We start from the raw sequence: 21578 nt of genomic DNA on the forward strand, positions 1-21578 counted from the left end.
ATGAACATTTGGAATAATCGGATTGTGAACTGTTTGTAGATGGATCATGTATGAGTAACGGAAGAGGCGAATTGTGTGCTGGTTATGCGATCTGTACATTGACTGGAGCCCTGGAAGCATCTTGTCTGAAAGGCATAAATTCTGCCCTAGTTGCAGAGCTGGTCGCTCTTACTAGAGCTTGTAAATTGGCAAAAGATCTAAAACTAACAATTTTCACTGACAGTACGGATTTGGCATGGTACATGACTTGTCAGTTATGGATGCAAAGAGGATTTATGACTTCCTCTGGTTCTCCAATTCGAAATGGGAAAACTGTAAAGGAATTATTGGAAGCTTCGCAGTTGCCAAAAAGAATTGCAGTTGTAAAATGTGCTGCACATCAATCAGGAGATGATAATGTAAAAAAGGGTACCAGATACGCAGATCTATTAGCGCGTTACTGTACTCAAAATACCCAGATCAATAGAAAGAAGAAATACCGAATGCCACCTTATGTTCACCACCACATTTGAAACTTGGGATGAGGTGAGACAATTGCAAGAAGTAATCAGTGACAAAGAAAATGAAGACTGGAAGAGAGCAGGATGTAAGAAAAAAAAAAAAATGGAGATGTGGGTTTATTATGATGAAAGACCAGTATTAGCAGATTTTTTGCTTTCTCACATGGCCAGGATGTACCATGGACATGCGCATATTGGACGAGATACCATGTTAAGAATGTTCAAGCAGTCCTGGTACAATCCCAAGTTAAGGTTGATCGCTGAAAGTCTATGCCAAAAGGTGTGTTATCTGCCAGAAGCAAAAACCCAGGAAGAAAGACAGTTGTCAGTTGGGGTGTAATTGGGAGAGCAGGAGGACCTTTCACTAGACTGCAGATTGATTTTATCGAACTGCCTCCATGTAATGGACTAAAGTACGTCCTGGTCATTGTTTGTTAGTTCTCGCTGGGTGGAAGCCTACCCAACGAAAAGGAATGACAGTCTTACGGTAGCAAAATGGTGGTTGAGAGAATTGATACCAAGATTTGGTTTTCCAGTCACTTAGGAATCAGATAGATGATTACATTTTAATAATGAGATAATTTGGATGATCTGTGTTGCTTTGCAAATTGAACAGAAGTTGCATAGTTCCTACCGACCAGAGGCATCTGGTATTGTGGAACATATTAATGGTACAATAAAGTCCAGATTCGAGAAGGTGTGTGCATCCACAACACTTAAATGGCATGACACTTTACCCCTTGTATTGATGAGTCTTAGAAGTGTGACGGACAAAAAGACTGGATTAAGTCCCCACGAGGTGCGCTGATGGGAAGAGCAATGAGACAAGCATACATACCTGCAAATAAATGGATGAACCTATCTGATGATCGTGTGCTGGACTACTGTAGAGGAATGGCTGACGTGGTATGTTCTGTGTCTCGCCAGGTTTGAGGAGATGCCACACCGACACAGCAGGACCAAGCACACGACCTGAATCCTGGAGAGTGGTTCCTAGTGAAGAAGCATGTGAGGAAGACGTGTTTAGAACCCCGTTGGAGCGGCCCTTACCAGATCATATTGGTGACTACCACTACAGTGAAGTGTTTTGGTTTGCCAAATTGGATACAATACGATACCGGTCTAGTACCAAGTCCAATCGAAAGACCTTTAGAGCAGCAACTGAGAAACAGAAATTTACAACCAGTAGCTGAAGTGTGTGAAGCTGAAGAGTCTAGAGTGACAGATTCTGAAGAACATCTTGACAATGAACAGCCAAGCACAAGTCGAGTAGAATGGTCACTAGATCTGGGACAGAAGAGACTGCTGTTGAATCAGAAAAAGGTGAGGCTGCTAATGATCCAGGAAAAGCTGAAACAGCTGTCGAGACAGGAGAAGAAACAGCTGAGGTTCCAAAGACCGTTCTAGAATAAAATGAGCTCTCAAAAGAATTGGAAGTGGGAGACATAGCTAGTGGGACAGACTCAAGCACTAAACCTACAGAGATAGACAACCAAGAAAGCCAAGAAAAACAGATAGAAAACAGACAAAATAAGAGAAACTGAACAGAACACAGAAGGTGATAAGATAGTTCAGGCAAAGAAACCTAGAAAGGGAGACTGTTGGCCAAGTGGGGCAAGAAAATTGAAATACAGAATAGTAAGAAGATGTAGACGACGACCAGAACAAAGCAACAAAATCTCTAGTCCGACAGAAAAGGCAGATTTAGTGAAAAGCAAAAGAAGATCGAAAAGAACTAGAATTCCCTGTAGAAAATACAAGGCTCCTGAATGGACCTACGTGATCCTCGAGCAGTTTGAAACTTTAGGCCTAAGTGAGGAACACAACTGATACTGAAAAAGAAGATGAGAACAAATTAAGACCACCTTAACAAGAACTGTAACGCAATTGAGGTGGAGGAAAGATTAGTCAGATCAAGTCATCTAGGGACTCACGAATAGACAGAGGGTAAAGAAGAACGTCACTGGGTATAGGATTACACAACCCTTATATATATTTTTTATAAGATAAGGAGTTCATTTAGATTTTCTTAGGCCCCAACAAAGAAATGGTCAGATTTTATTTTTATAGAATACTAAAATGGCAGGAAATTAAGTGACTGGACGACCAAAATCTAAACTAAAACGTAGTTATGGAATGTTTTTCTACTAACATTTTTGTGGATTTTATTAATTGTTATACCAATTTTTCATGTGAATAACCCCAGAAATAATACTAATGATGTCTCTGATGAAGGAATAAAAGGTTTCTAAAGAGATAACGAATACTAATGGAGAACAATTAGATGGAAGTGTTTTCCATCATGATGACTCAATTTATGATTTTTCTTTAAATGGGTTTACTAAACTGTTACATGAACATACTAACACCATGAAAGACTTTTTGGGAGACATCCATCAGGCTGATTGGCCTATAGTTTGCAGGGTCCCCTTTTTTAGGTCTCGACTGACGTTAGCAGCGCGCATGCGCTGTCTCACCATGCAAGGGCCTTTCGGAATCAATACGGATTCCAGATGTGCACGCAGAGGGACAGAAGATGTGCACGCAGGGACTGGATGCTTTACAGGCGGCGTGACACTGAGGACTTTTTTGGGGGCCGCCAGTAAAGCATCCAGTCCCCGTGTGCACATCCAGAGGCAACAGAATGTCTCTTACATTTAGACTCCTGTACCGCTACCACAGCTACGGATTTAAATGTCTCCCTCATACCTCCCATCTCTGGTTTACAGTCACGAGGCAATACAATGTCTTTCTTACCTTTAGACTCCTGAACCGCCACTAAAGCCATACTGACCCTTTTGGCACCATGTACACATCTGAGGATTGTGAAAGTGGCTCTAGTACCCGCTCCTGCGCTCACTCCCGGACTCTACCGGTGCAGGCCCCGGCACCGCTCGGGCTCCAGCCTCTGACAGCAGAGCTATCTCTCCTGGCAGCCCCTCCCCTGACACAGGATCACAGCATTGTGCCGACATCCATTGTATGGGCCCCGTGCCCCCAGGTTAATGCACAGACTGCGCCCCCCCCACAGCAGAGATACAGATGTGCCCCCCACAGTCCGGCGAGGCCTGCCCACCCTTCTGGTTTAACCAGGGGAGGAGGGGACGGGGCTCATGAATTGTGCATAAGGGCGCCTTGACCCTGCAGGAATATAAAACTGCCCACGGTGAGAACTCTGGCCACAGAGCCCCCTCCAAGGCCCCCAGAAGTGGCCCGAACAATGCTCACTTTAAATAACAGCGCTGGGTGCTTTACAGCCTCAGGTAGGGGCAGCAGATGGGCACGGCCTCAGTTTGTCCTTAAGGTGCTCTGGCACAGCTGTGGAGAACATGGGGGGCTCTCCCCTTCAACAGGGCCTCGCAGTCCGGCTCATCTTTACACTGTTAGACTGAGGGACGGCTGCTATGGGCACCCCACTAACAGGATGTACAGGCCAGTGAGAACACGGGGGCTTCCCTTAACGAGCGTCTCACAGCCCAGCGCATCCTTACACTGTCAGACGGACGGCTCCTACGGGCACACCACTAACAGGGTGTACAGGCAGAGGAGAACTGGGCAGCTCTATCAAGGGAAGCACCCCACAATTTCTCATCCACCCCGCCCCCCCATGCTCCCTTGTTCGCTTCTGGGGAATATCCACTACAGGGGATAGATGGATATACATATGTGTGTGTGTGCGCGCATGTGTATGTCCGTATGTGTGCATGTCTGTTTGCGTGTGTGGTGTATGTGTGTGTGTAAGTGTGATAAAATAACAGAATAGGGGAGAGGATATGGCCTAACGGCTAGGGCGGACGACCTCAAATCTAGGGAACAGAGTGCAAGTCTCGGCAATGACGCGCAACATCCTGTGATTCTGGGCAAATCACAATCTCCCCGTGCCTAACAAAAATGAATGTGAATTGAAGGAGATATCTTCTACGTCACTAATTCTTTGCTCGGCCACGGATAGCCTATTATTAACTGTGTTTAGGCCAGCCTTGACGGCCGCTATTTCAAGTTGAATAGCGTCAGTGGTTTGCTTTGTGGATTTAGCTAAGTCATGGACATCCGACAACTAGTGAGATCTGGCACACAAGAGTATCTGAAAACGTTGTTTAGACTGTATACAAAGTACCTGGATAAAGCATTCAAATTGTTCCCTGTTGGGGGCGTGTGACTTGTTAGCTATTGTCACCTTTCCCCTCCTGGGTCCAGGTAGCGCTTCTATTCCTACTATTATACTTGATGTACCTACTACATAACATACATCTGATGGCCCGCAATAACACACTTACCCTGGAAACTGACCTAAATATAGTGTCCCTAAATGTCAAAGGTCTTAACCACCCAATTAAACGCCGGAAAATTCTGGATTATCTGGCCAAAACTAAAAAGGTGGTCATTCTATTACAAGAGACAAAACTGTCTTTGGACGATGCCAAACTCAGAGGTAACTGGATCCCACAAGTGGCATGCTCTCCTGCTGATAAAAAGAAACGGGGGATAATTACATGGAGATCAAAAAATCCAATCTCGCTAGATTCCCAGTCTCACGATAACAAGGGCAAATTTTGGTCACACATCTGAGAAAGGGGGAGATCTAATTCACGTGGCAAACACATACAGCCCCAACGCTGATGATCCAATTTTTTGGTCTGAGGTATCCAACATGATGGAAGGTTTCCCCCAAGATGACCTCATTGTGGTAGCAGGGGATTTTAACATCCCATTAGACCCTATAACGGCTAGGCAATCCACCTGTCATTACCACCAGACTTACTCACATGCTGTACTCCAAAATATCTGCTCCAAATTTAACCTTAAGGATGCGTGGCGCTTCCAACATCCAGACACTAGAGACTACACCTTCTACTCTAATCCTCACAACTCATACACCAGGATACCTTATATTCTCATCTACGGCTCTCACACATGAGAAATTGAGCACTAAGACATAGCCCCAAGGCTAGTGTCTGACCACTCGTGTATTAGCCTAAAATTGGCTGGGTGCCACAATGATTCCGTACCTAAGAGATGGTGCTTTAACAACAATGTACTTTCGGATCCTGTAAACACAAAGACATCCTTAGGACCTTTAAAGACTTCTATCAGGAACTCTACAAAAATGATCAGACCCTCAACTTAGAGGAATTTACCAAATATCTCAACAGACTCAATTTACCACAACTAACTAGAGAAGATACAATTAAGTTAGGACAGGAAATTAATCTCACAGAAATTGAACAGGCAGTTAAATCATTAAAAGACTACAAAGCCCCTGGGCCGAATGGTTTTACAGCCTCTTTTTAAAAGACCTTCCTAAACCAACTAAAACCAACCATGAAACAAGTTTTTAACCACACAGCATCGAAAGAGACCACATCAAACACTATGTCAGAAACTAACATAATAGGTGATCCTTCCCCTCCTTCGGAATGACTATCACCGAAAAACTATAGACCTATATCCCTTATTAACTTAGACTGCAATATATATATGCTAAGATCTTAGCTGTCACTCAACTCTGCTCTTCCAAAGCTCATAAGCAACTCCCAGGTTGGTTTCATACGTACACGTATGTCTAACTATAACACCCATCTGTTGTGCCACATTTTAGAGTATGCTGCCATTAAACCTGAGCCAGCAGTAGCTATCACATTAGACGCCGAGAAGGCCTTTGATGGGGTCTCCTGGGCTTTTTAGTAACGATGTATGCATTCTTTCAATTTTATGCGAGGATTAGATCCGTATGGTTATGGCCCTTTACGGGAAACCATCAGCCCATATTGTCGTTAATGGTTCACTCTCTGAACCCTTCCCATTGCAACAGGGTACTAGACAGGGTTGCCCACTATCTCCATCCTTACAGGCATTGGAACCCCTGATCCAGGACATCAAATTAAATTCCAACATTAAGGGGGTGGATATCAATGGCGTCCAAATAAAATGAACTGCCTATGCAGATGACATACTAATAGTAACAGAACAACCGAAGACATCAATTGCAGCCTTGATGGATATAATCACGGAATATTCCGGCTACTCAGGTTATAAACTTAACAGAGAGAAATCGGAACTCAAACCATTAAATGTTCACTGTACGAGGGATATCTTGGGAGAGTCGGGGCTAACATGGCAAACAGGCTGCATCAAATACTTCGGTATCGAATTTGGTAGTAACTTAATAGATACTCTAGACCAGAACGAGACAACAATATTAGAAAAAATAAAGAAGCTTTTGGACTCTTGGTCACCAAAATTCATCATGTGGTGGGGCAGAACCGAAAGTATTAAAATGATGATCGCACCGATGGTTAATTATCTCATCAGTATGCTCCCGCTCCTCCTTACAGATGACTTCCATCACAAACTAGATATCCTTATCACTAAATTCCTCTGGCGCTGATCAGCATCAAAAATTAAGACTGGATAAAACTCTAGGCGGGGTAAACCTAGCGGATTTCAGAATATACCAGTTTGCTTTCCTTGCAAAACAAGGTTCATATTGTATCTCACCACCTACCGGCTACACCCCGGTCTGGCTAGAGGTGGAGAGGGCTATCCTCAATAACCTAAGCCCTCTTGTACTCCTTACAACGAATAGGCTTTACCCACATACCACCAAGTCCATTTTTAAAAATACAAAAATTGCACTCCTTAGGGTTAATAAGAATCTGGAGATTAGTATTAAAGGCTCTAAAATGTAATCACTCTGGTCCCATAGCAAAATATTGTATAAAGGCAAAGGCCTATCCCTTGACACATGGAGTAAAAAAGGTATCCTTTTCCCTTATCAACTAGAAAACGCCTCATACCCAGTTACATTCTCAGACCTCCAATTGAGATATAGCCTAGCTGACATTGAATTCTGCAACTTTTTGAAAATCAGAACGGCCCTTTCAAAAACAAAATGATCCACCGTCCAACCATCAATCTCATGGTTTGTGACAAATATTAACAAACTGGGCCACCAGGTCTCCCAGATTTATAAACTCCTCCGTTCGAAGACCTCTAAACTTAAGACTATAGCCTTTTGGGGGCAACAATCTTCGGTTCCACCAAATGAACAGATATGGCCCACACTATGGAGCTCTGTCTCACGTAATAAGATCTCCCCAGTCCTCTCCCAAACCAAAAACTGGCTACTACACAAAGCATTCTGGACTCCTGCCCGATCATTCTCATTAGGTCTCCATAAGGACGCAACATGTTGGAACTGTAACCGAGAAATGGGGGATTTAGCCAATCTTATTTTTCAGTGTTCACTAGCAAAGTCGTTTCGGGAAAGAAAATTGTCTTTTTAACTGGTTTGTTTAATTGTACTTTGGTCAAAGAATTCTCCACCCTTCCTATGGCCTTCTTGAGCACGAATTTAAGAACTGACTGATAACGCTCTACTTGACCTTTTATAAACATCTGCGGTGAAAATGGTTCTTGCCAACTGGAAGGACACGAGTAAGACATCCTATAAAGGCTGGATAAACTGGATCACCCACCTCAGAGGGGCAGATAACATTGCATTACAAAACTCTCCGTGGAAACCTTCATCAAGGTTGATGTGGAACTCTGGACACAGACTCTTACGAACCTCCATGAACACTACTGTACGCCCTTGAATCATATCCTGTGCCTTTACCGACGTATCACTTGAATATTTGTATTTAATTATTGTTACCTGTACTAGGCTGTTATATGTTAAGCCTATCAATATCGAACTGCTCGTGCCAACATATGCATAGAATTTTGGAACTAAATGTTATCGCTCGACTAGACTTTGCTCTCCCTTTCCTTCTCTTTCTTTTCCTTTTCGCTTGTCTTTTCTTCCTTTATAATTGATCACTGGGGTTAGTCTCTTGATACCCATATAAGCGTAATAACCTCACTTTATTATTGTATATGTGATAATTTTGCCTTAGATATCTTATGTTAACCCTATTACAGTTTTTTTCTGTCTTCCCTCTTGAAAATTAATAGAGTATTTTGAGAAAAAAAAAATGAATGTGTCCTTGTGTAATAACTGGTGCCCGTGTAAAGCGCTCTGATACCAGATACATTCGGGTCGAGTTTGCGCTATATAAAGTCCCGTAGTAAAAAAATAACAGCGTAGCATGCAATGATAAAGCAATATACAAGTCTTTTAGAGCTCAACATGGCATAAAATAGGACAGCATAACATGACATGCAATGGCATGACAAAACAGCCTAGTATATTACAGCCTGGCATAACAAAATGCAGGGGATATGTCACATGACAATGAATAACATAATATAGATAACAGACATTACAGCATAACAAAAAATGGTATAGCATGACCCGAAATGGCATAGTATTACATAACAAAACATAGTATATTATCACACAGCATAGCTTAAGCATAACACAGCTCTACATAGCGAAGTTGCCTCTCCTTGCCTCCCAGGAAGCGCTCTGACGCAGGATGAAGAGATAAAAGCACTATATAAAACCCCAAATGAAACACTGAATGAATGAACTGCCACTTGTAGTGTGACAGTTGCTTCCAAGGAAGCTTCCAGGCGCTAGACATCTTGATGAATCATTCAGAGACTAAGCTTCTCCAGACCTTTCTTAAAGAGGGTTTCTGGTATAATCTCTCGCAGTTCTTTCTGCAGATCAGTCCACAGCATGGCTGCCAGAAGAGACAAAGGCCAGGGCCGGCCTCAGTACTGGTGGTGCAGTGTGCGACTATGTTTGACGACACCCCCCAATGACCTCCGCTCCATGAGTTCCCTCACTGCCACCCTTCAACAGTGACCCTCACCTATCTCCATAACCACTCTCACATGCTTTTCTGTTGGTTTATAGCGCTACTCACACCAGTATAGGGTGTCAGAGCACTTTTCATAACACACAAGTTACACAGAGAATGAATCACATGTGTAAATCAATGTACAGGAAATGTTACATCAGAAAGAGGACTACAAGGTGTAGGAGTCACATGTCATCCATACAAGTAGGCGGTATGGTTTAACTGTGCTTGATCTGGAGAAGCACAAACTCAGAATTTATAAAGTACCACAATGGTTGGGGTTTCTCTTTAATAATAAGAATTGATTTCTACACAAATGAAACCCTTTTTTGCAAAAGATAATGTAAGACAGGGGGCAATCAATGCTCTAAGGTATACCCTGCGGTTGCCATGAAGCACGTTAATGACAGTTAATAGCTCACGGTTCTATATTAGGATTTCCTTTATAAATTGCAAGTAAGAAAATAATCTCAGACAAAAGCAGCAACCCACTGAGCTATTTAGAATATATGCACTTCTGTGATCGGCATGGAACCCGTGCTTTGCAGCAGGCATATTAACCCTCTGTGCTACTTTATGATGAGTCAAAACTTCCACAAGACAAAACTTGATCTCTTTCCAGCAGGTCCATTACTCACCATTGTTGTCTTGACATTTTTATTGTTGCCTGAAAACTGCTGGACGCAAGGAATGCTGCAACAGGGGCTTTTAAATGCACAATATATTTGACAACACAGCGCCCTCTGAAGTCAGCGCCTAGTGCGGTAGCATCCATTGCTCTGCCCTACAGCCGGCCCTGATCCTAGCCTTTCAAACCTCTGGGAATGCGGAGAAATCACTGGTTTATATAACAAATCTCTGACGGGGCCAAGTGACGCAGTGCAGAAAGTCACCTTGCTGCGCAACAGGGAAAGAGCAGGAATGTGGTGGTTTTAAGGCAATACGGTGCATTCCTGTCTTTTCTCCTGCACTGGTGCCCTTTTCACTGCCTAGTGCCAATGCAGGCACCCTTGCACTTTGGTGCAAGGGTGCCTGCGTTGTAAAGAGGATTGTTTTTGTGCAGAAAGGGTCACCTTCCTGTGCAAAAACAATTCCCTGAGGCGTTTTCCTCTTTCTGTGTGTGCCACAGAATGTAGTCCACATAGAAAGAGGAAAAAAAGGAGGAGAAATAAAGAGGTTTGTCCTGGTTATGCCTCACCTGAGGAGGTGAAGGTTTTTGACACAATCCCAGGTCTACCACTTCTGGTAAGTCTGGAAAGGTGTCAAAATCCATGGATGTTGCATGGGAACACCCAAGGAAACACCTCACTGGCGCCGAGTAATGTTTGAGATTTATGAAGTCACTGAGGACCACACAAGGTGGCCTTACGTGGCTTAATAAATCTCATTTTTTATTTGTGTCACTCTTGCACTACGTCATGTGATGCAATAGTGACACAAAGGTGCTCGTAAATACGCCCCAAGATCTGCTACAGGGGTTTCGTTTTTCTAGGCCTTTACTCCCTAGTAAGCGCCCCACCCTTAAACCTCCCTAGCAGGGATCTGAATGTTGCCCTCCCGCATCACCCACCAAGTTATGTTAATAGGTTTGTAAAGTGCGCAAATACCAGTTGGCGTCTTGGTGCTAGTGTCAGATAAATGTTACATGCAAGGCAGAGTGATAGACAGAATTAACCCAAGGAGCCGAAGTGCCAGGTTTTTAATTGCTTCCTAAACTTTAGACGATTAGGCTGTGCTCTAAGAAGGTTGGGCATTAAGTTCCACCAATTTGCAGTAACAAGGGAGAACCTTCTTCCTCCCCAGTGAACTTTTTGATTCTCTGAGTCACAATTAGTCAAGCTACACTAGACCGCAAGCTATGTGAAGGTAGACACCATATAAAGAACTCTTGAAACAAGAGTGGTCCAGTCTGATGTACAGCTTTATGAGCCCAGAGTAAGGCTTGGAGTTTAATTGGAGCCCTGATTGGTTTAGGAAACAGAGCAGAACTTGGGAAGGTTCAACAGCACCCAGACAGCCATGATTTGAAGCATCTGCAGTTTAAGCAGGCAATTTTGTGAGACAACATATAAGGCGTTACAGTAATACAATTGAGAGATTGCTAGGGCTATGATTATAGTTTTTCTCAATTCCATTGGGAGGAAAGAGAGAACTTTTAAAAATATCCTCAAAGTGAGAAACCAGGAGGATGTTACTCAATTGGTGTGGTCTATGAATAAAAGCTCATTGTCAACGACAAACCCTAGGTCTTTGGCTTTCTCAACTGGTATTGGAAGGGGTCCTACATTACGGGGCAACCAGTTGGAATTCCAATAAGAGGTGTCGTTGCCAAACAGCATCACCTCCATTTTCTCAGTTTAACTAAAGTAGTTTGATTGCATTCAATGTGCAATGCTGCTCATACAGATATTAAACTGGGTGGCAACTTTGTCAGGCTCCGAAGACACCAACACCTATTTGGGTGTCGTCTTGTGTATGAAAATACAGAAAAACAACATGATCGAATGAGTTTACTCAAGGGAGTGATGTACATATTAACATGCATTGAAAATGCAATAGGACTCGCCTTTGATTAAGTTAACACCATTTGCTTTGCTAATGGTTTTGTATAGCAAAGCAAATGGCTTTAACTTCATGAAAGGCGGGACCTATTGTATTTTCAATGCTTGTTAAATATTGGGATTATTTCAGCAACCCTTCCATGTAGCCGGGATCGCACCTCCACAGCCAACAGCATTACAAACCGAATGTAGCAAAGGGCCCCAGATGATGGGTTCAGATTTATACAGATATCCAGGGAGTCTAACACTGGGGCTTTCCTCGATTGGAGGGAAGTAATTGCATTTCTAACTTCCACAAGGGAGAAGCTCTCTTCCTCGTTACAAACCGATACATCGCAGCAATCCCTGGGTTTCTTCCCTGCACCACCTTCGTCCTCACTGTCGTCCTCAGAGTATAGTGCCTGGAAGTATTCTTCCCAGTTATGTGGAAATCGTTTATCTACCTGGTGAGTAACCCCCTTAGAGAGATGCCAGAATATAGCCGGCAATCCTTTAACCTGGATGCCTCAACTAGGTTACGCCAACTCTCTGATTCCCAATTACGCTTGGCCTCCTTTGGATGCTTATAGGACTTCCTTTTAATATGTATATTAGTCCTCATCCCCTCCTTTACTGCCTCCATGAGTCCTGCTCTTGAATTCCTGCATTAATTATTGTACCAGGCAGAGTTTGTACGCTTTTGAGGAAGTGACCCTCCCTGGCTTCCAAAATAGGGTGAGATATTATTCGAGAGATCTTGGTAGCTGGCTAGGATACAACAATTATTTTATTGGCACTAGTGAATGTGAGCATACTTTACAAATTACTGGAGGTTGGGGAGTAAAGGGTGGAACTGATGTTGTCTTTCCGGGGATATATTAGGTATGTGGTAGGAAAGCCAATTACAGGTTACCTCCACTGGTATGGGAGTTGTTACTTTGGGATGGTCTTTCCAAAGGTCTACCATATAGACCTAAAAGATCATAGTGTCAATGAAATAAAGCAAGGATTAACACGTAGTAAGAGAGCAAGTTTTTCTGAAATAATAGGTGATGTATTCACTGCACTGATACCCTCAGTTGGGGTAGTCCTAAATACACATAAAGTGTGAAAACTGTCTACGGTGGTTGATCGTTTATCAACAGATACTGCTGGTGGATTTTTGATGATTGATACAGAAACAGTGGCAATAAGATAAATGGTTTTGCAAAATAGACTTGCCCATGACATTATCTTGTCTGTGGAACATTAAAAATTCAACACTGTTGTACCTATATCCCTGCTAAAAGTAAAGGGATAGAAGAATATATTAGAAATATTACAAAGTTACATAAAGATTTAACCCAACTGGAGGTTGATCACGTCTGGGAGGCAGTTGGTAAGAGTATTAAAGCTGTGAGAAATTGGTTTTCAATGTTTTGGAAAAAAGTCTTTTGAGAAAGATAGTGATGCCAGTACTTTCGATAGCAATAACAATTTTAGTAATAATATTGAATAAATGTTGTAAGTGCATGAAAAGAAGGAAAGTTATATCAGATAAAATGAAAGGAGTAAAGAGAAAGAGATTAGTTGGAACTTGAGGAAATAAATGAATACAACTTGATAAAATAGCTAGATGGGAGTGCCATGAAAGGAGAGAAAGAAACTAAACTTTAGTTAAAATGAAACGGTGGCACTCGGTATGGTGAGTTTTTATGAAGGCTTCAAAAGCCATCAGAGGGGGGAATTGATGGAGCGGGGATTCACAAAAAGAAACCCGCTTGTATAGAGTACCCCTGTAATACGTACTAATTTTCAGTAGTAAGTATATTAACATGAAATCACTTGTGGGAAAATAGCTTGGAGATGTGTATGAAATTATGCATGTATAGGTAGTAAAAAGCAGGACATATGTTGCTTTGTCATAATAATTAATGCAGCTTTTCTGCTTATGCTAGGTTAACCTGGACCAGAGTTAAGGTGGGTGGTCAACAGTGAAAGTTGCATTACCAGATTATTAATAAATATCTACTTTCCGTTCTTTTAGTAAATGGGCTAGGCTCCATTTTGGGTTAAGTTAGCCGCACTGTGATGAATGAAACTTGCAGCGCGCATAAACCACGTAAATGAGTGGCTGGAATGCTGAACAAGCTGAAAGAGCGTGACACGGTGAAGGACATGAAGCTTGACGAGCAGCCAACTCCAGTGTCTTCGTGTGAAAATCCACAAAATATTAAACGTACAAACATTTGTTTGTAATTGGTTACTTTATCCTCCTGAGGGAACAAGGATGTATACAGAATACGTTGGAAGAGAATATACAATGGGGTAGTCAAAGCAGTATGATCTAATGGTAGGGTGACTATCCGCCCCTCATTTTAACGAATCCCGCAGCTAGAATGGGTGACCTTAGTAACTTTGGTTGGATCGATCTGTATGGTAAGGGTATAAAGAATAGGCGATTTAGGGGCGGGGTGCGAAGTGAGGGCGGCAGATGCGACTGCTGCATTAGGTGTTGAGGAGAGAGAGGGTGCGCTGCTGATTGTCGGGTTGCAGAGAGGCCTAACTGATCCGGTCCTATCCTTGTCCGGATCTTAGAGTCTTTGATCCTCGACTCTGTCTGGGGTCCCCTGCCACTAACTAGGCCTGGGTGGTGGTTTTCCCTCGTTCTTATTCCTTGGGTTGGTATTTTTGATAACTTGAAGTTATTATCCTTGTACTTTTCGTCTCTTCATCTATCCTTCCGAATTGAGAATTGATTAATGCACATGTCTGATGTCTCTTCATCTATCCCCCTCCATGCAACATATGTTTTTTAAATCAATTATTTGCTAGCTGCGTTTTAGAGTGTATTCTCTCTCATGAGGTATTGCTAAGATTATTGCATTTGAATTAGATGAAAATAACAATTTGCAACAAAGAGTCTGGGATTATTATTGTCTGTTTATTATTTGAGTAACTGTTGCCTTCAATTTTTCAATTAATTGGTCCATTGACCAAGAAGATGGACGTTTGAAAGGTTTGTTGTGTAAATTGAACGGTCTTAATTTTGACCAGTTGAGTATGAATTGGTAAGGAATTTGCAAACTTGACACAAGCGCAACAGGGACTTTGAGTGAATGTGTATGGGACAAGGTAAATGAAGTAATTGGATGTCTGTCCCTGTCCAAATTATTGGGTCCGCGCTGGATCAGATGTGTATACACGTTTTCAAAGTTTAGCAATATGAGGCTATGTATAATGCTACAAGAATACTCTCCGATTTGATGTAAATATTTGCAGAAGCTTGAAAGGAAGATTGATGATTTTTTGCTTTCAAAATAAAATGTTCATTAAAAAAATGAAAGCAGGAAAAAAATTGCTAAACTATTGTAAAATGTCAGGTACCATTTCTTAGCAGCATCATTTAGTAACATGTATTGATGCATGCTAGTATTTCCCAAAAATATTCATAATGGAAAAATCAGTGAAAGCAGTTTCAATAAGATTGGTATAGAAAACTAAACACGCATTGGCAAAGCCAGTAGGTCTGAAATTGTTGGTCAGTTTTTTTTAGTTTTGACAATGTGTGACTTGACATGGTTTTTGTAAAACCTTATTGGTGTGGGAGCTGCCGGGATCTCACAATTATAACAAACCTTGGCAAAAGCAAAAGTTGTTCTTGGTCTGAAAAAGAACAAACTGCCACTGTAGTTGCTGGCACTGAACAAAACGTTATGTGCGGATATACTCCTTGTAAAAAAGCAGAGTGCTGTCACTCACAGTGAAGCCTTACAACAAACAATTGATGGACGGAATGCTGACAATGCAGACATTCTCCCCCAGTCAAGAGATCTGGGTTAAATCCATCGTTCTTTTACCCACTACGCCACCCCAGTTCAGACATGGCCATATGCAAATCAGTCTTGACCCTGTGCCTCATGGGAACAGTCCAGCCCAAACTGCCAAGCCATGTCTTCACTAGACTGGAATCAAGCATCCTAGGACCGGTTTTCAGGGGTGGCGTAGTGGGCAAAAGAACGATGGATTTAACCCAGATCTCTTGACTGGGAGAGAATGTCTGCATTGTCAGCATTCCGTCCATCTTTTGTTTGTTGTAACGCTTTTTGCCCTAAGTGGGATGGGTATTCCCAGACGTGGGACCCGTGCTCACTACGCCACTGGAGTCAAGCTATCCTTGCGGATGACGGCTGATAGCCAGAAACCGGTCCTAGGATGCTTGATTCCGGTCCAGGGAAGACATGGCTTGGCAGTTCGGGCTGGACTGTTCCCATGAGGCACAGGGTCAAGACTGATTTGCATATGGCCATGTCTGAACTGGGGTGGCGTAGTGGGCAAAAGAACGATGGATTTAACCCAGATCTCTTGACTGGGGGAGAATGTCTGCATTGTCAGCATTCCGTCCATCATTTGTTTGTTGTAACTCACAGTGAAGCCAGCAGATACAGAGAGACACAGAATTTTAATAAACACAAAAGGACATGGTCAACGCCAGACTAAATTAGGGTCCCAGTTATTCAAGAGATTCTCAAAAGTGCGCCCATGGTATATGTCCTTGCATTGAGTGCAGCTATACAGCTTTCGTGAATGCCCAAGAATTTACAGAAGTAGGACAAGAAATAGTACTTCTAGAAAATATTTAGTATGAGCAAATATGCATGTGTAGATTTGCTCATGCGAAAATCTGAGTGTTTGCAAGTTCACTTTCCCTCCAAGCACTTTTTCCCCCCCAACTCTGAAAGAAGGTTTACGTCTGCCATTGTCCAGAGTAAATTTCCAACATTTCTCAGTATGGGAAAAGATTAGAGAAGAGTTGTTAAAAACCCTTAAAACATGCAAGTTAGTAAGTTTGCGGACACTCAAAAGGGCATTCAAACCCTGGAACTGTTGCTTACCACTACCTTCAGCCCCAGTATGTAGATCTGCGTTAATGTGGCAACATATGGGGATTTAAAGTAGTCAAACACTACTATGGTATGAGCCCTGGCATAATGAGAGATCATGTATAATGAGATTGCGGCCATAATTTGTCACCGCACTACATTACACCATAGGAACAAGAGCATTTGGCTACAGGACAAGTAGATTTATGAAACCACCTGCACCATGGACAAGTAGATATTTTATTATATTCCAAAACCTCGCTAAATCAGTCTCCAGAAGTCGACCAGCTATTAATTTCCTTCAGGAAACTGTTCGTTGCGGTCTCTTCAACCACTATTGCTAGGTGGATTAGTTGGGTCATGCAAGAGACCAACCATGATGTGCACAAATGTGGGCCCATTCAGCGAGAGGGCCCATGGCGTGTAAAGCTGCCTCTTTGAGTGCCCATCTTGCATACGTGAGGATTACAGCATATTGGTCCTCAGAATCTACATTGAAACAGGTTTACTTCAAACTTGTGGATGTGGCTTTTGTTGGTGGTGGGCAAGATTTGAACTGGCATAATCCTCACTTCAGGTCCTGACAGAATACAAATTCCCTAGTTGGAGTGAAGGAAGGTTTTCAATTCTATTGAGATCAATGAGGCAAGGATTATCCCCACCCAACAGGACCATAATCTGAGGGTTGGATTATGACCCGCTACCATTTTATTTTATTTCCAAAATATGTTTAACAAAACTAATTGCCACCCCTAAAAGACCAGCAGATTTCCGACTTTTCCCTATAGTCAAATGAATAAACGCCCACCTCTTGTAAATTGATCTAGGTTCATAATTCAGGAGGTCCAAATCCATTCAAGAAGTTAATCTGCCCATTTCAAGTATCTGGCAAAAGTACGAACAGATAAAGTTAGAATTACAGAAAAAAAATAACTACCTCAAACTGAAATAAGCTCAAAGGTATGAAGGATTTCTTTTAAAATACACCAAAGGCAAGGAGGTCCAGCGAACACAGTTTAGTTGCTTTAAATGATTAGAGTTCTTATAATGGGATGCAAAGAATTAGAATAAGGTTATTAGCAAAAAAGGCTAGCTGTATAGGCTATAAAATCACTGCAAAAAGAAAAGGGGCTAAGAATTTGCAGTTTCTCAGTACCTTTTTAGATTGGAAATAGCTTCAAGACACCAACTTTAATCAATACACAGTCAATAGACCACTACACCATATCCCAAAAAGTTCAATGAGCTATTAATGTGGGCATTCAAAATGATTACATTAAGATAAACTTTTCACATATACGTGTTCAAATGGACTTTAAAAACAAACACCTGGTTAAGCCTTTATATTTTATTATTCAACTTTAGTCAAGACGTTATATAAAACGGCCACAAGCTTGTTACCAGTTATGGTGTGCGGTCATTGATTGGCACAAAAATGGCAAATATCAAAGTAGCGAAACGACGTTCCAAGCATTAATGCTGATAAGCATACACCACACGGATAACAGAAATCGTGTGTGCTTTTGTTGCATGGTTGAATGACTAGCAACAATTTCCTTCTAATGACAATGTACATTTTACAGAAAGGAGTACTTCACAACTAATAATGTCTTTTGAAGGTGATAAGAACACAAAACTATAGCTCAGGAGGATGAGCCCTTCATCACATCAGAAAAAAGTTGAGGAGTAGGTTACTTGACCATCAAGGCTTCCTACGCAAGGACTCTAACCAACTCATCCTAGCCTAAGACAAAAGCCCTTGTGGGGGTAGCAACCTTAGCAAGGTCTAAAAAAGGTTTTCCCTAAATGTTAAACTGTTAAAGAGCGCCAAAGTTGCAGATCTTCTCTATGATTGCAAACATAATAGAAGTGATTTCTCTCTAACTGACACAGACAGCCCAGACACCTACAAACAGCAAACAATTACGGCTTACCCACCCTAGAAATAGAAGCACGTATTGGCAAAACCAATATGTATAGCCTATGCAAGAGCGATTGTCTTTGGCAATGTGTTTTAACCATGCTGTACACCAGTGTGGCTGCTGTTCAGTATGGCTAAAATTTAGTGACGTGGGGTATGATGGTTTGATACAAATTTACTCACTTTGAAGTCAGAAAAAAAAAAAAAAAAAAAAAAAAAAAAAAAGAGAGAAACACAAAGCTCCCTCAGAATACATAGCCGGACGTGTGAACTGTCTCTGAACCCACAGTCTTTAGGAAGATTCAAGAAACAAGGGCGAAGGACGAACTCTAGCTGGACAGCCTAAAACAAAGTCTGCAAATACCAAGCAAGCAAATGTGAATTACAAACCACAAAGCAAATAGTAAACAATGGACGAAATGAAAACCCAGGGAAGCTTTCAGAATACCCACACGAAGTTGTAAGCAAACCTGACAGCGCGCTGCACTGTCTGGTAAGCTTTAACCTAAAGAGAGAGGTTTGGGGAGAAGCTAATCAGAGGAAAGGTGATTGGGGGTGGGGTGTGAGTAAAAGCAGGAGGCGAAGAGAATTGAAGAGATGGTCCAGAGAGCATAGTAGAGGACTACAGAGTGAAAGAGGGGAGACGGGAATCAGGTAGAGGTGACAAAGGTGGCCACAAAACAGAAGAGGTGCGACGAGGGGAAAATACAGACTCGAGACGGGTAGTAAGAGACGAACGCCAGAGAATGAAGGGAGAGAAAGATGGATAGACGAGGAAGGAAAGAGACGATGAAGAACGGTCCAAGACGTGAAACACGGGACAAACAGATCATTGCATAAAAATATGGATGGGAACTTGGGAAGACGATAAACTGAATGAAAGTGGAGGTGTGATTAAGAATGGGCCAGGAGACATAAAAGAAGTGAGCAAAGAATCAAAGAGTGAAGGCAGAAGTACCAGAGTGGTAAAAAGACTTAAAACTTAAATATCAAAAGTTTCAGCTAACTCGCCGCCTCCTTTCCACGTCACTAGCAGAGCATACATTGGGTGCACAGACAGTACCTAGTCACAGAGCCATTGAGGACAGTGCTCGCCCCTTGGACGATGGAATTGGTGATGGTTACTCTACGGTGTATTAAGCAGGATTGGCTTGGCGTGTCATCCACGTTATTGACTCTCTAAAACACAGCACTACTGACAAGGAACCCTTGTAGTGCTCGAGGGTGCACCACAGAGCAATTAAGGAGTCAATCGTATAGTGAGTGGTGAAGGTAATGTGCAACTGCAAAAACACCGGTCCCTTCACCTCGGGTCTTGACAGCCCGAAGGCTGCCCCCTACATGGGCAGCCATTCTCCGCACAGCGGCGCACCGAGTGAGAGAACGGACAATAAATACCTGACGACCATCAAAACTTGCTCCACTCAGGCGGGAAAACAACCATCCTCCATAGCCCAGCTTCCAAGATGGCGGACATATCAACTCCAAAGTGCCCGCCCACAGATTTTATAAGACGGCCACCACCAATCACGTACGTACACTGGCCAGGAGTGTAGCTGATTACACATACTAAACGCCATTCAACTGCAACAACTCGCCTATTCCTATTCCATTGGTCCTTTCGGCTGCCTGTTTTTGCAGCCATGCGCTCCAGTGTTGATTGGATGTTGCAAGCCCTATAATTCTCACCGGAGGTCAAGCTTTATTGCCACCAATTGGGGCCCGTATCCTCCTTCCGGAGTTTCCTTACACGCCTCGGCAACAGCCTGACGTCAAAGTTTGACAGGCGTCTCATTCAGCCAAACAGATGTAGAGGAGAAAAAAAATATACCGAATCAGTGTCTCCACCAATCATACAAGAAATGGCTTAAGGCAGTGAATAAACTTGAGGCAGAAGGAGTTGGTTGCACGCCAGATAATGAAAAGTTTTAAAGAAAGAGTGTGAAGGTCACATTGACGTCAGTACTACATACTTTTGCATGGCAGGATAGCCTCCGTACTATGGTATACTTAAACCCACGGATTTGCTGGTTTATAATTAATGAGGACTCCAGGATAACGTCAATCAGTATTGGGGAATTAGCTCAGATGGTAGAGCGCTCGCTTAGCATGCGAGAGGTAGCGGGATCGATGCCCGCATTCTCCATAATTTTTTTTGTTACTATGTGTGATTATTTCTGTTTCCGCATTCTGCATTTTAGATTCAAATACTAATTTCTTTGTTATTTCTTTTTATAATATTAGAATCCGTAAAATGTCCTTCTTGCTACGCACGATAACTCTGCGCGAGACAGTTTTAAGAAATTGTAGTCCTTTTGTTTACACACCTGTGTTGAGCTCGCCCTTTCGGATTATCAACATACCAGATCTAAACGTTAGCTTCCACTGTTAATCCAAAAATGTATTTATGAATGCCAAATTGCTACAGTTTTCCTCTTCTTATTTTAGACCCAAGTTAAAAGGTGGCTTGGTAGGTGTGCACAACATTAAAACTTTTTTATGCACTCATTATAACTCCAGTGCAAATTTTGGGGCCAGAGTACGACAGTTTTTTGCTGTGGCAACCAGGAAATTGTACCATTTGCCACCGCAAAAAAGTGTGGTGATATGTACAAACTCTATTTTGAGAGTCAGTGACTCACAAAATAGTGTTTGTGAGTCGCTATTAGGAAGGGGCAGAACCAAGCGGCCAGGTTGATTATTCATCAGCCCAAATGGCATCACGTCAGACCGCTAATGAAGAGCATACATTCAGTGGCGTAGCTAGAGCTTCTGGCGCCCGGGGCTATCCCCCAGATTGCCGCCCATGGCAGGAAGCGGGTGAGGAGGTGTGCGGGGGAGAAAAGACGGTGAGCAGCGGGGGTGGATTGGCAGTGTTTAAGTTATGACGCCACTCTCTACTCCACTGCAGGTGAAAGCAAAGGTCGGAGCGGAGGTGCAGCAAGCCCAATACTAACCTCGCATCCCAATGCAGGGTGTCAGAGAGATTTACATAACATACAGAT

At 42.5% G+C, this 21578-nt stretch overlaps 1 protein-coding gene and 1 non-coding gene across 26 annotated transcripts in view; one reads left to right on the top strand and one right to left on the bottom strand.

Moving 5' to 3' along the window:
• Positions 1–20114, bottom strand: part of PPP6R3 (protein phosphatase 6 regulatory subunit 3) — a 1519855-nt gene extending 1499741 nt beyond the window's left edge. For 8 of the 25 annotated variants that reach the window (XR_014978878.1, XR_014978876.1, XM_085644785.1 and 5 more), the window contains exon 1: positions 19972–20053. The gene's annotated coding sequence lies outside the window, so the exon portion shown is untranslated. Of the gene's footprint in view, positions 1–19971 lie in introns of all 25 variants that reach the window. The other 17 variants (XR_014978879.1, XR_014978877.1, XM_085644787.1 and 14 more) reach the window with 4 other exon arrangements.
• Positions 20115–20646: 532 nt separating this feature from the next.
• On the top strand, positions 20647–20719 carry TRNAA-AGC (transfer RNA alanine (anticodon AGC)). Its single transcript has one exon. It is a non-coding gene; the product is annotated as a tRNA-Ala (tRNA).
• Positions 20720–21578: the final 859 nt, after the last annotated feature.

This window comes from Triturus cristatus, chromosome 3_1 (assembly GCF_964204655.1).
Source record: "Triturus cristatus chromosome 3_1, aTriCri1.1, whole genome shotgun sequence".
NCBI lineage: Eukaryota > Metazoa > Chordata > Amphibia > Caudata > Salamandridae > Triturus > Triturus cristatus.